Source organism: Zootermopsis nevadensis, unplaced genomic scaffold (assembly GCF_977971745.1).
Source record: "Zootermopsis nevadensis isolate Lab colony 2312 unplaced genomic scaffold, Znev_1.0 Znev_ptg000006l, whole genome shotgun sequence".
Lineage (NCBI taxonomy): Eukaryota > Metazoa > Arthropoda > Insecta > Blattodea > Termopsidae > Zootermopsis > Zootermopsis nevadensis.
Window position 1 is genome coordinate 10,918,437 of NW_028259138.1, and position 12,570 is coordinate 10,931,006.

Below are 12,570 nucleotides of genomic sequence, written 5' to 3' on the forward strand. Positions count from 1 at the left end.
GGTGTCTTCCCATCAGGCTCTTTCAGGTACCTTCAATTAAAACCTCTTTTCAGTTGTTTTACCATGGCTTAGTGTTGTATCGCCTGTGGGATGGCAGAATACACATCGAGACTAGTAAAGTTCCCGGCAAACACAGCCTCAATCCTCACCATCTTCTTGGGGGCACGCCCCGTTCTAAGGTGATGCTCAACTGTTTCAGGTGATCTTCACAGACTGAAACGAGTGTCTGCCGCTGCTGAATGTGTCGAGTAGAAACTGACTTTTGTTGTCACATCCACAATCTTGCATCGGTTTTAATACGATAGTGTTTCGTGGGCGGTGGAGGTTAGAGGCCTTACGAGCTGTTAACTTAGAATGGAATTGCGTGTGTTCACAACCCCGTGGAGCGCCTATTAAAATCATTCTCTCCGTCAACCTTTCAGTAGGCATGATATCGAGAATGAATAAATCGATTCAATTGAATTTGATGTTATTGGAAAATATTGTAATATTTGTCTAACAATTTTAATTTTAATTTAGATCGGATAATTTTAACGGTAACTTTACACGAGATCTTATTAATTAATTAATTATTATTAAATAATTATTTATAATTATATATATAATTTTATTATGTATTTATTATTTTTATTTTATATATATAATCATATATAAAAAACCTATCGAATAATTAATTAATAATTAAATATTAATTAATCTTATTAAGGTCTTATTAATGTAAGCTCATCACAGTAGGTCATTTTGCAAGAAAACAATTTTGTTGTTCCGGTAAAAGATTGCAATTAAAACAAAATAAATTTCTTACTGTGTTGAGTCTAGACTGCGTTGAAATCATATTACTTCTATTCTTTTAATTTAATGCTCTATTATAATATGACTTTGAAACGTGTATTAAAACGGCAGGGATGTTAACCTTGTTAGCCGTACTTATCCGGCTAACACGTTCAAGAACTTAAAGTAAGTTCTCTGCTCTACTTTCGTGGTTCAGTGGTACTCCATACACTGAAACTCACAGAATAACCGATCAGATAGAATGCGTCGTTAGGCAGCTCGAACCATCCAGACGTTGTTAGCCAGCTAGTTGAGGCTTACATTCGTAGCGAACGTAACAAAGCTAACAACGCCTGGATGGAGCTGACGAACGATGCATTTTGTCTTATCGAATCTGCTGAGTTCCAGTGTAAGGAATACCATTAAACCACGAAAGTGAAGCAGAAAACTTCAGCCGGACAAACACGGTTAAAATGAACGCTCCACTGCTGTATAATACAGTAAAACCCCTGGAGTTGGACACCCCTATATCCTGGACACTCCTTTATATTGGACACTTTTAATTGGAACCGGCGGATATCCTATAATTTTACATGTCCACAATACCCTATATCTTGGACACCCATTTTGTTGTAAGTTGGACAGGTTCATGCACTTAACTTCGATGCTTTTCAGGGAAACTTTTTCAGTTACATATTTTGTTATTTTGAATTTCTGACTGACGATTGCCTCCTCTCTGGAGGATTATCTTATGGACATTGAACCCATCATTGGAATGCATTGCAAGTGTTTAACTGTTCTTTTGCTGAACCCTTAACTGGCCTACACTATTGCAGAAGACACAATTTTAACTCCGCTTGCATTTGAGTTCAGACTGTGTTAACAGAAATGGAATTTTTCTTTTTGCGATGGGGAAGCGAAAATTGGTGGAATAAACTTTAGAAAATGTTACTGAGGCTGGGGTGTAATGTGCAATGCATGGGAGTGGGCTTCTAAAGATTATTATTAATACTATTGTCATTAATTCTTAATTCAAGTAAGCCTAGAGTAGTTGTAAATAGATTATATTGTCATTAGACCATAATTTAATATTTCTCTTTCCCTCTATCTTGGACACCTCTGTAAGTTGGACACATTTTCGTGGAACCACAAGCGTCCAACTTAGAGAGGTTTTACTGTGTATGAAGTTCGGTCTTAGTATTGACTCGTAACGAAGACGTAAACTGGCTGAGATTCGAACCGGTTACCTGTGACACACAGCCTTCTCGATCAAGATGAATGTATTCTAACCCCAAACCACAAGCTTCTGTTTATATTCTGGAGGCGTAAAATGTTTGTTGTCCTTTCGTTTAGTCACCTGTGTGCGACGATTAAGCCAACACAAAAGGACCGATAATATTTTGCGAATGTCCGTTTCAGATGGATAAATATTTCTTGTCTGTCTGTCTGTCTTTTGGACACCGAAACATCAGCATCGCCAGAAATAAATAAAGCTGACAAGTTGCCTTGAAGCACAACTGCCAGGGTGGGTGGTGTTATGTCCATCACTGCGGGTGGATAATCGATTGGCCTTGTCTTCGGGTAATGACAATTGAGACACGTCTTCAGTCTGCAGTTCGGGCCTCCGAATGCTTCGTAGGCCTTCCGACCGCCATGACAAATTTATTATGTAATAATAATGATTACAACAACAATTTATTAATGAGAAACGCAAACAAAATTACAATCGGAGAACGTGAAGGGAATTCACCACTTGGGACACATAAGCCTGGATGGGAGGATAATATTAAAATGTATCCGAAAGTAAGAGATTTGGAAGCTGTGGATTCAGCGAGCGCCCATAGTCGTCAGTGGTAGTTTCTTGTCAATCTGAACAATTTTCAGCTTCTCAAGAAGAACTCTGTTCTGTGGAATTGTTATTACTGGTATTATTATTGTTTTATTGGCATTATAATTATTGTGATTATTGTAATTATGGAAATTGTCTCGATAGTTGTCAATTATATGAAATTAATTGTGAAGTTTAATACGTGGTCTAGTGTTAAGAGTGTGTGTGAAGTTCTTGGGAGAATATTTGGACTTAAGTGAGAAGTAACGAAAAGATCACTTGATTTACTTAATATTGTGAGAGTGTTTAAGTTAAGAAGAATAAGTTTGGCCTGGATATATAGCACACATAACGCACCGGAACATTTTAAGGGAAGGGACCAAGTTTGAGATCTACGAGTAGGTTTTTAGAACTCTCTAAATGTATTTTGGAGGAGGAAAGTGTGAACGAAATTCAAGTCACTAAGGCGGGGTTTTGTGAAGACGGTTATGAACATTGGGTTTCCATATAACCAGTATTTTTTTTAGAAGTAAGTGACTGTCAACTGTCTGAGCTGTGGAAATGGGGAACGAATACATTGTCAGATGTACTAGAATATAATTAAATGAATTTTTATTCTAAGTAATTTTCCGTGTACTTTGGACTGTAGACTTTAGTGATTACTTGGAGCATAAACAGAAGTTTCATTAAAATTTTAATATGAAATTACTTTTATGAAGGTGATACGAGATTATTGTAACCCATGGGGATGCCAGAGGCTCGCGGAATATAATTTGGGTACCACTGATCTTGATGTGACTCCAGGTTTACAAGACTTATCGTATTCGCTGCACAGTTTTGAGAATAAGTAGTTTGTTGAAATTATAGGCAATTACCGGTTACGGATGAATGTCCTGCTTTCACGTTTCTGCTGTCCTCCGAAACGTCGGTAATTTTTCCATGCACCCAGAAGACTGTGCATTGCAGTGATCTCTACATAAACAACCATTCATTCAAGAATTAGAGCAGAATCTTGTTCAGGTGCTTGATGAACTGAATCTTCTCTTTGCAGATCCCTGAACCAGACTCGTCGGTGGTTGGTGGAGCCCTGGAATGAACTATGGATCAGAGTGTAACCGAATTATTGGAGCAAGTTGATTCGTGTTTTCTCAGTGGAAACTTTCACGAAAATGGTGATGTATTTTTAAGCAGATTAGTGACAGCGAGATATTATCGTGCGCATTGATCTTGAGACAGTTCTGTTAATCATGCTCAAAGGAACACGAAGTGACATCAGTGTTCGTCTTCTGTCGGCGATCGCGAGGCAGTGATTTCAATAGTCATCATGTAAGTTGTATCTAAGTCACCGTGATGTTTGTTCGTCACTTGTTCAGATTACACTCACACGGCAGAATACGTATGACAAAATTTTATTTCTTGAAGCCTATCGTACTGTTTCCCAGACTGTTTTGACCACTTGAAATATTCTGGGAATTCTACGCTGAAAATAGAAATATGAACTCGAGTTATTTGCGCTGAACTGAACTTACGCCATTATTCTATCTTTTGTTTTCCGTGGTACAGATAGAAACTGGCTGTCGCCGTGCAATCATGTTGTCCTTAGTACCGGAGAAACAGTTTTTCAGCCGAGGTTGGGCATCGTATGTGCCGTTCTGTGGACCATTTTTGAAACTGGGGAATCTCTGGGGTAGCGAAGCACAGCTTGAAAATCAAAACGTTTCCCATCTATCGACATAATAATGTCTGTAAATTATACTGGCCCGCCGCGTAACAAAAAATAACAACTTAAAAGCCCTTGTTGTATGTGGACGTCTCCAGTCTGGCGGCCAGTACTGATTGGTGTAACTTCACAATCGTCACACAAAGGTAAATCGAACGATATACTAATCGGAAACATTATTTATATCTCGAAAAATTACAGAACGTAGAGGGCGCTCATAAAAACAGAGACAGTGGATGACAGATGAAAGCAAAAATATAAAATTTATTTGTTATAGAATCATTATTACTTGACTGTGGATTACTGAAGTAAGTCGCAAATAGGTTAAAGGCCGTCTGTCCCTGAAGAATGTATCTGTCCTCTAACCAATAATATAAATTCATATTTTTGCTGTTGAAATTTGTTAAAAAAACCTCTGGATGAAGAAACGTAAGGTTGCTTCACGTACCAAAGCTTCATGATAAGAATGTTTAGAGGGACATGGATTTAAAAATCCACGAATTCCAAACCTTGGAAACGGATAAGCTGACCGAACGTCAGTGTCATGTAGACAGCGTGCCTGCTTTGTTTTTAGGAGTTCACGGAGATTGGCTCTTTCGAGGCTCGTGGTTTTTCTCAGTCCGTATAGACAAATATTTGGAGGAGTTTTAAGATGTGGCATAGCGTGTTCGTTTCTCATCCTTCGCATGTAATCTATCATTTAGTCATCCTGCCGTTCGATACTGTACTTCTGAAAACCATAAAATAAATTAATGTCAGTGCTTTGGATGGTTACCACCAATGAAAGTCCCTGGTACAGATTGAATACAAAGTTGCAGTAGAGGATGTAGTTAACCTGGAGTCGAGCCCCGGCCTTCAAATTAACGGCTTGTCACTTTACAGAGTAGCCGCCATGGCTTCTAAAGAATAAAGTCAGGTGTTACGAAACTGCGGTAAGCATTTTATGTTTCTGTTGAATTGTGTCTGTGGTCACGTGACGCCATTAACACGTCTGGTTATTGAGCAAATATATTTATTCTGAAGATCTGGATTTTGTGTAGGTGCTTGTATTTCTGCCGGAAGTCCATTAGCAGTGATTTCACACGAAATAGTTACTGCGTGATGAGTAACCGGAAGTTTTTGTCTAAATCGAACGTTTTAATGCGACATAATAGTTACTGTCTCGCTTTGAAGTTAGATTAGTACCGATTTAATCAATTTTCGTTAATATCTGTCAGATGTGGCTTCAAAATGAGATGATACCAGTATATAAATAATTTAATTTGAAAAAAATTGTAAATATATTGACTTTAATTAATATACCAGGGTTATAATAGTCATATGTAATAATTGAGCAAATTCTCTTATAAAAGTGCAGGTCAAATGGAATTGTGTCACTGTTGCACTATTGAATTTCTTCTGCTGTTATCAAACCAAAAATGAGAGGAAAACAGAACATTTATACATTCAGTGAAGCATGCAGTGCAAATGAGGTAATTTTGTAGCAGGTTTTAAGCCTAATATAGTCACCTCAGAAGTCGGTAGCTGGAGTGTGAAATCACTGTGAACGGACCCACGTAATACAAAACCGCGAACTGATCATGTCAGGATGTCTTGTACTTACTCTTGAGTGACCGGCGAGTATGTTTTTGTGCTCCTTATACGAACTTAGTTGCATTAATTGTTTTCTGCAGAATATTTTCATACTTGAACATATTCGCGGGTTGTAAAATTCGCTGTCGCCGTTGTAACCAGTAAAGACAACTTGCAAAAATTTGCCTCTAAATTTCACCGATCGCAAATCTGACATAAAAAGTGAAATCCTATGGTTTCCGAATTTATAACTGGTGGTTGCTATGCAATTACAGAAGGTCCAGAATCCATTGAAGAATTACTGAGAGAATAATTTGTCTCTAAATTAATTATTGACAATTTATTTATACAAAAATGGTCCAGTGGATTATTCAAATAGAAATAGCCTAACTTTAACTTACGTATATAAGCATTTGATGTATTAAGGTAATGGCAGCTGGTAGTAGTGAACTTTCAATACGAATGACCCGGCAGAACTAAAGTATTCTTCAAACATACAAGCTTTATTAGGATAATCCTTCTTATTAAACGCTTGATTGGAGTGTCGTTCTGTTTTCGGACAATTACAGTTTTGTTGGCTAACAAGAATTGTTTTTATGTATTTGTGTTTTGCTTTCTCTGAAACGTCTGATGAAACTCTTTGAACGTTTTCAAGAATATCATATATGTATGGTTTGAGGTTTTCACAGCAGTGAGCATGAAGATTTCTGTCTTCTGGGTTGTTGCGCTGTGTAGTCTGGTCGATGTTAACCAACGTTTCGGAGGTCATACTGCCTCAATCATCAGGGCGATGAAGATTTCTGTCTTCTGGGTTGTTGCGCTGTGTAGTCTGGTCGATGTTAACCAACGTTTCAGAGGTCATACTGCCTCTGTCATCAGAGTATGAAGATTTCTGTCTTCTGGGTTGTTGCGATCGCCCTGATGACGGAGGCAGCATGACCTCTGAAACGTTGGTAAACATCTACCATACAACACGGCTCAACAACCCAGAAGACAGAAATCTTCAACATCATATATGCTTTTGAAATGGGTTCATGGCATTTACTTCTAAAAGAAGATTAAAAATTAATAAATTCACTTGGCTTCCCAACAAGCAGCAAACACCAGTCGTGGCCGAATTAAATTCAATGTCTGTGTTCGTAGGAAGGAATGCGTGTTGTTGGATTAGTAGGTCTAAAAATCGTGTAGTTTGTGGCTTAATTCAAGCCATAAAAAGGTAAATAAATACTTATAGACTGGAACGAAATTCTACCTCGAATGTGGTTACTTTGACATGGGCAGTCCACAGACCAGAATGCCTGTCGTTCGTTTATGCACAGTCTGTTTCCAGAAGGGACGAAGACATGCTTGCACCGCCACTCAACTCCGGTAACACTGAATTTACGCAGAACTTTGAAAGGAATTTATGTACATATGTAGAGTATTTTTTGATTATTTCAACAGTGTTTGGCAGCTGTCATTTGTTTCATGTCTTCAGTGTAAAATCTTTGATTAATTTATCTTATTCTTTCTTTGGAATTATCTTTGAACTTATGGTTCTGTGCGTGTCAATTGCAAGAATTTGTCTACAAGAAGTGAGCGATGTTTGTGCCCTCTATCGTGGCAGTTCAGGAAGGAGATGTTTTGCTGTCCCGTAGAGACTGAGGGGACCCGAAAACTCACCACATTTTCTCCTGAATTTAGTGTGTCCCGAATAAAACGCGCCATGTCAATGGTTATACTTTTTATACAAAATTTTGGTAGTATCTAAACTCAGTAAACAGCTATCGATGTATTAAGTATGAAACAAACAAAAAAAATCATAATAATTTTGAATTCTGATCGAAATTATATTTAAGTTGTTTTCGTAACATAAAAAAGTTCTCTACATGACGACATTTTCGGTTGTAATTCGCAATAAAAATACTGAATGCACGTGCGCACGCAAAATTTCGGGATACATTCGGAGGAGAAAATACTGCAAATTATGTTCGGGTAAATACGATTTTGATATACCTGTCTGATAAGACGAGGCGGGATACATCGGCCAGTTGAGTGAGCTTCTTCTGTACCATGGAGCCACTCAGCCTGCCCAGAGGATGTATTGCTGATTCCCTGCAGGTCGAACAAAGTAAACCACGTTTAAAATAGGGTTAACAAAACATTCACTAGGTAGAAATACGACAGCTGTATCCAGTTTAACGACTTGAAGTCTTTCTGAAGCCGTGTTTATCTTAACACGCGCACTTTCTTTCAAAAGTGTTACACATACCTTTTTGGTCGTGTGAGAGGATTTTATAAAGTTTCCTTGTGAAAACCAAGTTTCGTCACATTATACTGTCGTATAGATAACTGCTGTAAAGTACAAATAAAACCATCACCAAGTGACGATAGAATTTTATTTTAATTATTTTTATAGTATTGAGTGCAAGAATTATCTGGTTTAATATGACTGTTCAAATTACAGACGTAACGAAAACAATCCAGCAAAACATCCCCTACGGAATCGCCCCCTTAGAAGGACACTGTTGAATTTAACAATAATTCATTTCTGTGGAATGACAATTTGCAATGTGATTGGAGAAATGGTGTGTTATAACGTATAAGCCGGAAAAAAAAACACTTTCAAAATATGGCACATTTCTGTACAAATATATATATATTCTGAAAAAAAATAGACTGTAAGTTTTATTTTGTATAAAGTTTCAGATGCCATCGATGTATAAGAACTGAAGTGCTCACAAGACGAACTGGGAGTGACGTAGTTGTAACATTATAGTTATGATTATAGCGTTGATTAACTTCAAACGTAAAGCTTCTTTAAAAAAAAAACATGAACCTGATTATAATTGTTGTGTAAATATGCTGTTGTTTTAAACAAACATCCTGCTCCAGAGTTATTAATATATGTTATTATAATGTGTAATAAAATAAACAAGTCAAGATACTATATTTACAAGTGGGTTGAACGTACGAGTATTTTGATTCACAAAGTTCCACGAATCGGTGGTGCTTGTCAGGACAGTTCACGATCTGCAGGGGGGGTGGGGGGGGAGAGAGTTTTTTCTGCGTGATTTGGGCATGCGCAGTGGTCCTCTTGTGTCAGGATGTGATAAGATTCGTGAGTGATTGGTCAGCTCTGAATGGGCCTAAGAGTTTTCAGACTTTTGTTAACATCAGCTGTAGTTTGAAACGAAAAGTAATTACTGCTACTATATTTACGAAATGTTGGAAACAAAAAAAAAAAGTTTCTTAGAATGTGTTTATAAGAAATAGTTGCCATGTTAAAGTACACGGTTGCCTCAGCGGAAGAAGGAAAGAAGTTTTAGTGAATAAAACTATTATTGAAAATGAAAACTGGCGAGTGTTATTTCCCCCCCCCCATTTTTTTTTTAATTTATTTTTTCTTGTTTTTATGTAAGTTATTACATGCTTCCAACCGTGATTCTTTCTCACTTCCTCCTTTATGCTATCATGAATTACTCCCTTCGACATGTTCCGATTTTGAGTTTCATTGTTTCGAATTTGTGTTTGTGTAAGTTGATCTAATTGTATTTAAATGAAGTTAAACGTTTCGATCCCTTCCGGCTTGTCCTCAAAGTAAAATTAAGATTAATAATAATAAAAAAACATAGTCATCCAGTTCAAATGTCTGCATTGGGTTTTTGAGTGGCAAGTTCTCATCTGTTGCACTAACTGGTGTTTGATTCTTTTGCCCCTAGTGCATCGGTTTCCAGCACAACTTTACATTTTCTGCGGGCATAGCGGGTATTCGCTCTGTATCCGTAGATGCATCTGTCCATCCACGTCTGCTAATGTTTTCGGGTTGCTTAGGGCAGTGGTATTCAACCTTTTTTGTTCTCGTACCCCCAGATATAATTTCTCTTCAACTTTGTACCCCCAAAGTTGGTGTATAATTCAGGTTATTCAATTCAATTCAATTAATTTATTTACGTGTTTGCCAACAGCAAGAAGCCAATAACAGGCAAACACTGATAATATATACAATAATAGTGAAATAATAATGGATAATAGTACACAAACGGATTAACTAAACTTATATATGTACAGTATTAAATGTAACTGCCAAGTACAGGCAAACCCAAAATAGAAACAATTTTAACACAGAGCAAAAAATGAAGAAATATAAATAAAAACAAATAATCCACCTAGGGAACACTAATATAATTGTAAAACTTTAAAAAATATAAAAAGACAGATAACGAAGCTAGATCATTTCCCTTGTTGTGAACGTTCGCTCAAGGGAGACAATGTTTATGCTAAATACGTCCAAAGATTTACAGACGTCATTTGCAGCGATGACGCACCTGGCTGAAGGACTATGTCTTAGCGCACTGCTCACACTAAAAGTAGAAAATTCTCTTATTTGCCTCGCCGGCACACGTAAACCAACAGTGTCCATAATGGAATGGCAATTTATTTTGCCCTTAAATACATTAATAAGAAATAACGCATCGAGATGTCGTCGTCTGGAATAAAGTGTTCTAAAATTTAAAGTAGATAGGATCACATAGTATATAATGATTATTCGGTGTTTATCATAAAATAATATATTTTTTTTTAAATTTCACGTACCGCCTAAGATGTCTTCGCGTACCCCCGGGGGTACGCGTACCCCAGGTTGAAAACCACTGGCTTAGGGTGCCGCTCAGCTCTGAGGCACGCGTAAACAGAGCAGGTTAGCATGGCAGCTCGATTTTAAATATGGACGCGACTATCATGACGTATATTTTAAATATGCTAGGATTGCTTAATTTTGTTCCCAGTTTATACCAACTTGAGACTTTACACACATTAGAACCGACTTCGTGTGTCCGTAGTTCCCACTGTGCGATCGTGTGGGAATGTGAGTGAACTGAATTGTATTTATTTTAAGTGTATCTTATTTGTTTGGTGTCGGATTAGATTATAAATTATGATAAATTACGAGAAATTTTTCAACGCCTTTGTTCTGTCAGCCACTTAACACAGGTAAGCCACACTGTAATTAGATTAATGACGCTCTGGCCCCCCTCTTCTTGATTGGGTTAAGCTCGAAGAAACATCATTTTACATAAATATGCCTCTAACGCTGCCTAATCTGTTTCGACTATAAATGCGTCAGCCTTTACCAACACTTCATTTTGATTAAATTGCTATAGAATATTGATCAGTGGGTTTACATTCGATTCAACTGTCACTGGATATGTAAATTATAACGAAGGCCTTTGAAATGTATCCTTCCGCTCAGTACACTAAACTCATACAAGAAAGAACCCAAATGTAGCTCACATAAGATCTAAAGCTGCTTAAATACTGAGGTCACGAGTCTAATCGTGCTCCCCCTTTTTCGTGGGCTCGATCCCCGATCCCCTGTCCAAACCATGTGCTTCGAAATTTGATTATTCAGAGTGGAAGATAAAACAAACACGATATGCATCCTGAAAGTATTAGTCTGCTGTGCCAGAAGGAGCTCCATTGTGCAGAACACAAAGTCCTGTTCGACACCAGGTTTGTATGGACAGCGTTAATATCTGAGGCAATTTTTTTTTGTGAATGTGACGCAGGTGGTATCTTACAAGTTATCCACGGTTTTGCAAGAACACGCACCTGACATACTTTCCTTCTCCTTTGATGATCGATTACTTTATTTTTTTCAGATGGTCGGCAGAATGTTTTTCGTAAGTCTTTGACATTATTATTCGTCTAGAATCCAGCAAATGTGTTCTTCCAAGTAGTCCAAGATACGCCCGTGTTGGCGTTCCTGTACCGAAATGCTTTAAAACTGGTCTGACCTTCGAATTATTTACCTATTCTTCAACCGAAGGGGTTAATTATTAAAAGGAAACTATTGTCGCCTTTTGCAGTGGTAAAAATACCAAATGCTGTAGTGAGTGGACTTTTGTATCGGTCTCAATTTTCAGTTGGCCGACTGACATCGGGGGACGGGTACATGGAACGATGTCTAATTATTAAACAGTATTAATAGTACATTAATCAAGCGTATCATGAAATCTATTGGAGCTTACGAATCACCCTGTACGCTACACGTACCACAATCCGGACTTGTAATGGCTGTGGCAGACAGAAGGGATTGGAAATAATGTTGGCGACGTTGTAGCTCTGTATACGTATAAATTCGTCTGTTCATTCATCGCCACGTGAACAGCGAGTGATCAGAACACGGTAAGTGAGCGAGGAAGTATAACTAACTGGTTATTTAGTCGGCAAGTATGAAAATGGCCGTCCTCTGAGATGCTGCGCCTTGTAATATGACAGAAATAGGCCGACAATTCAGAGGTGCTTACTGCCTCCATCATCAGGGCGATTTTTTTTTTCGTTTAGGTTTGAAAATTCTTTCAGTAACTGATATTCGCGTTTTATTTCCTATTTACTAAATTCATTGTCATAACCATTGAGTAACGTGCTACCGGAAGTTTTAATTCCTGGTCGAGACGTTGGAATGTACGTATATATTCGCTGTTGCGTGTTGACATACTCTGGAAAGTTCCTTTCGGTCCACAGACGGATTCGTCCTCGGGAGTGAGGGGGGGATAACGGCTACCTCAGCGTGAACTGACCGCTCATCTCCATAGGCTATAATTCCAAGGTTAAAAATCCTATGCACAACTTCGTGATCTCGCATTTGTCCTTCGACTGTTACAGTGTCCAACAGCTATCCGCTGTTTTCATTGTTTTG

General features: G+C 37.9%; 1 protein-coding gene across 1 annotated transcript in view; it reads left to right on the forward strand.

Moving 5' to 3' along the window:
- foxo (forkhead box, sub-group O) overlaps nt 1–9,227 on the forward strand; it is a 294,124-nt gene extending 284,897 nt beyond the window's left edge. Inside the window, exon 5 of the mRNA XM_087343679.1 lies at nt 3,651–9,227. The gene's annotated coding sequence lies outside the window, so the exon portion shown is untranslated. The remainder of the gene's footprint in view (nt 1–3,650) is intronic.
- Nucleotides 9,228–12,570: the final 3,343 nt, after the last annotated feature.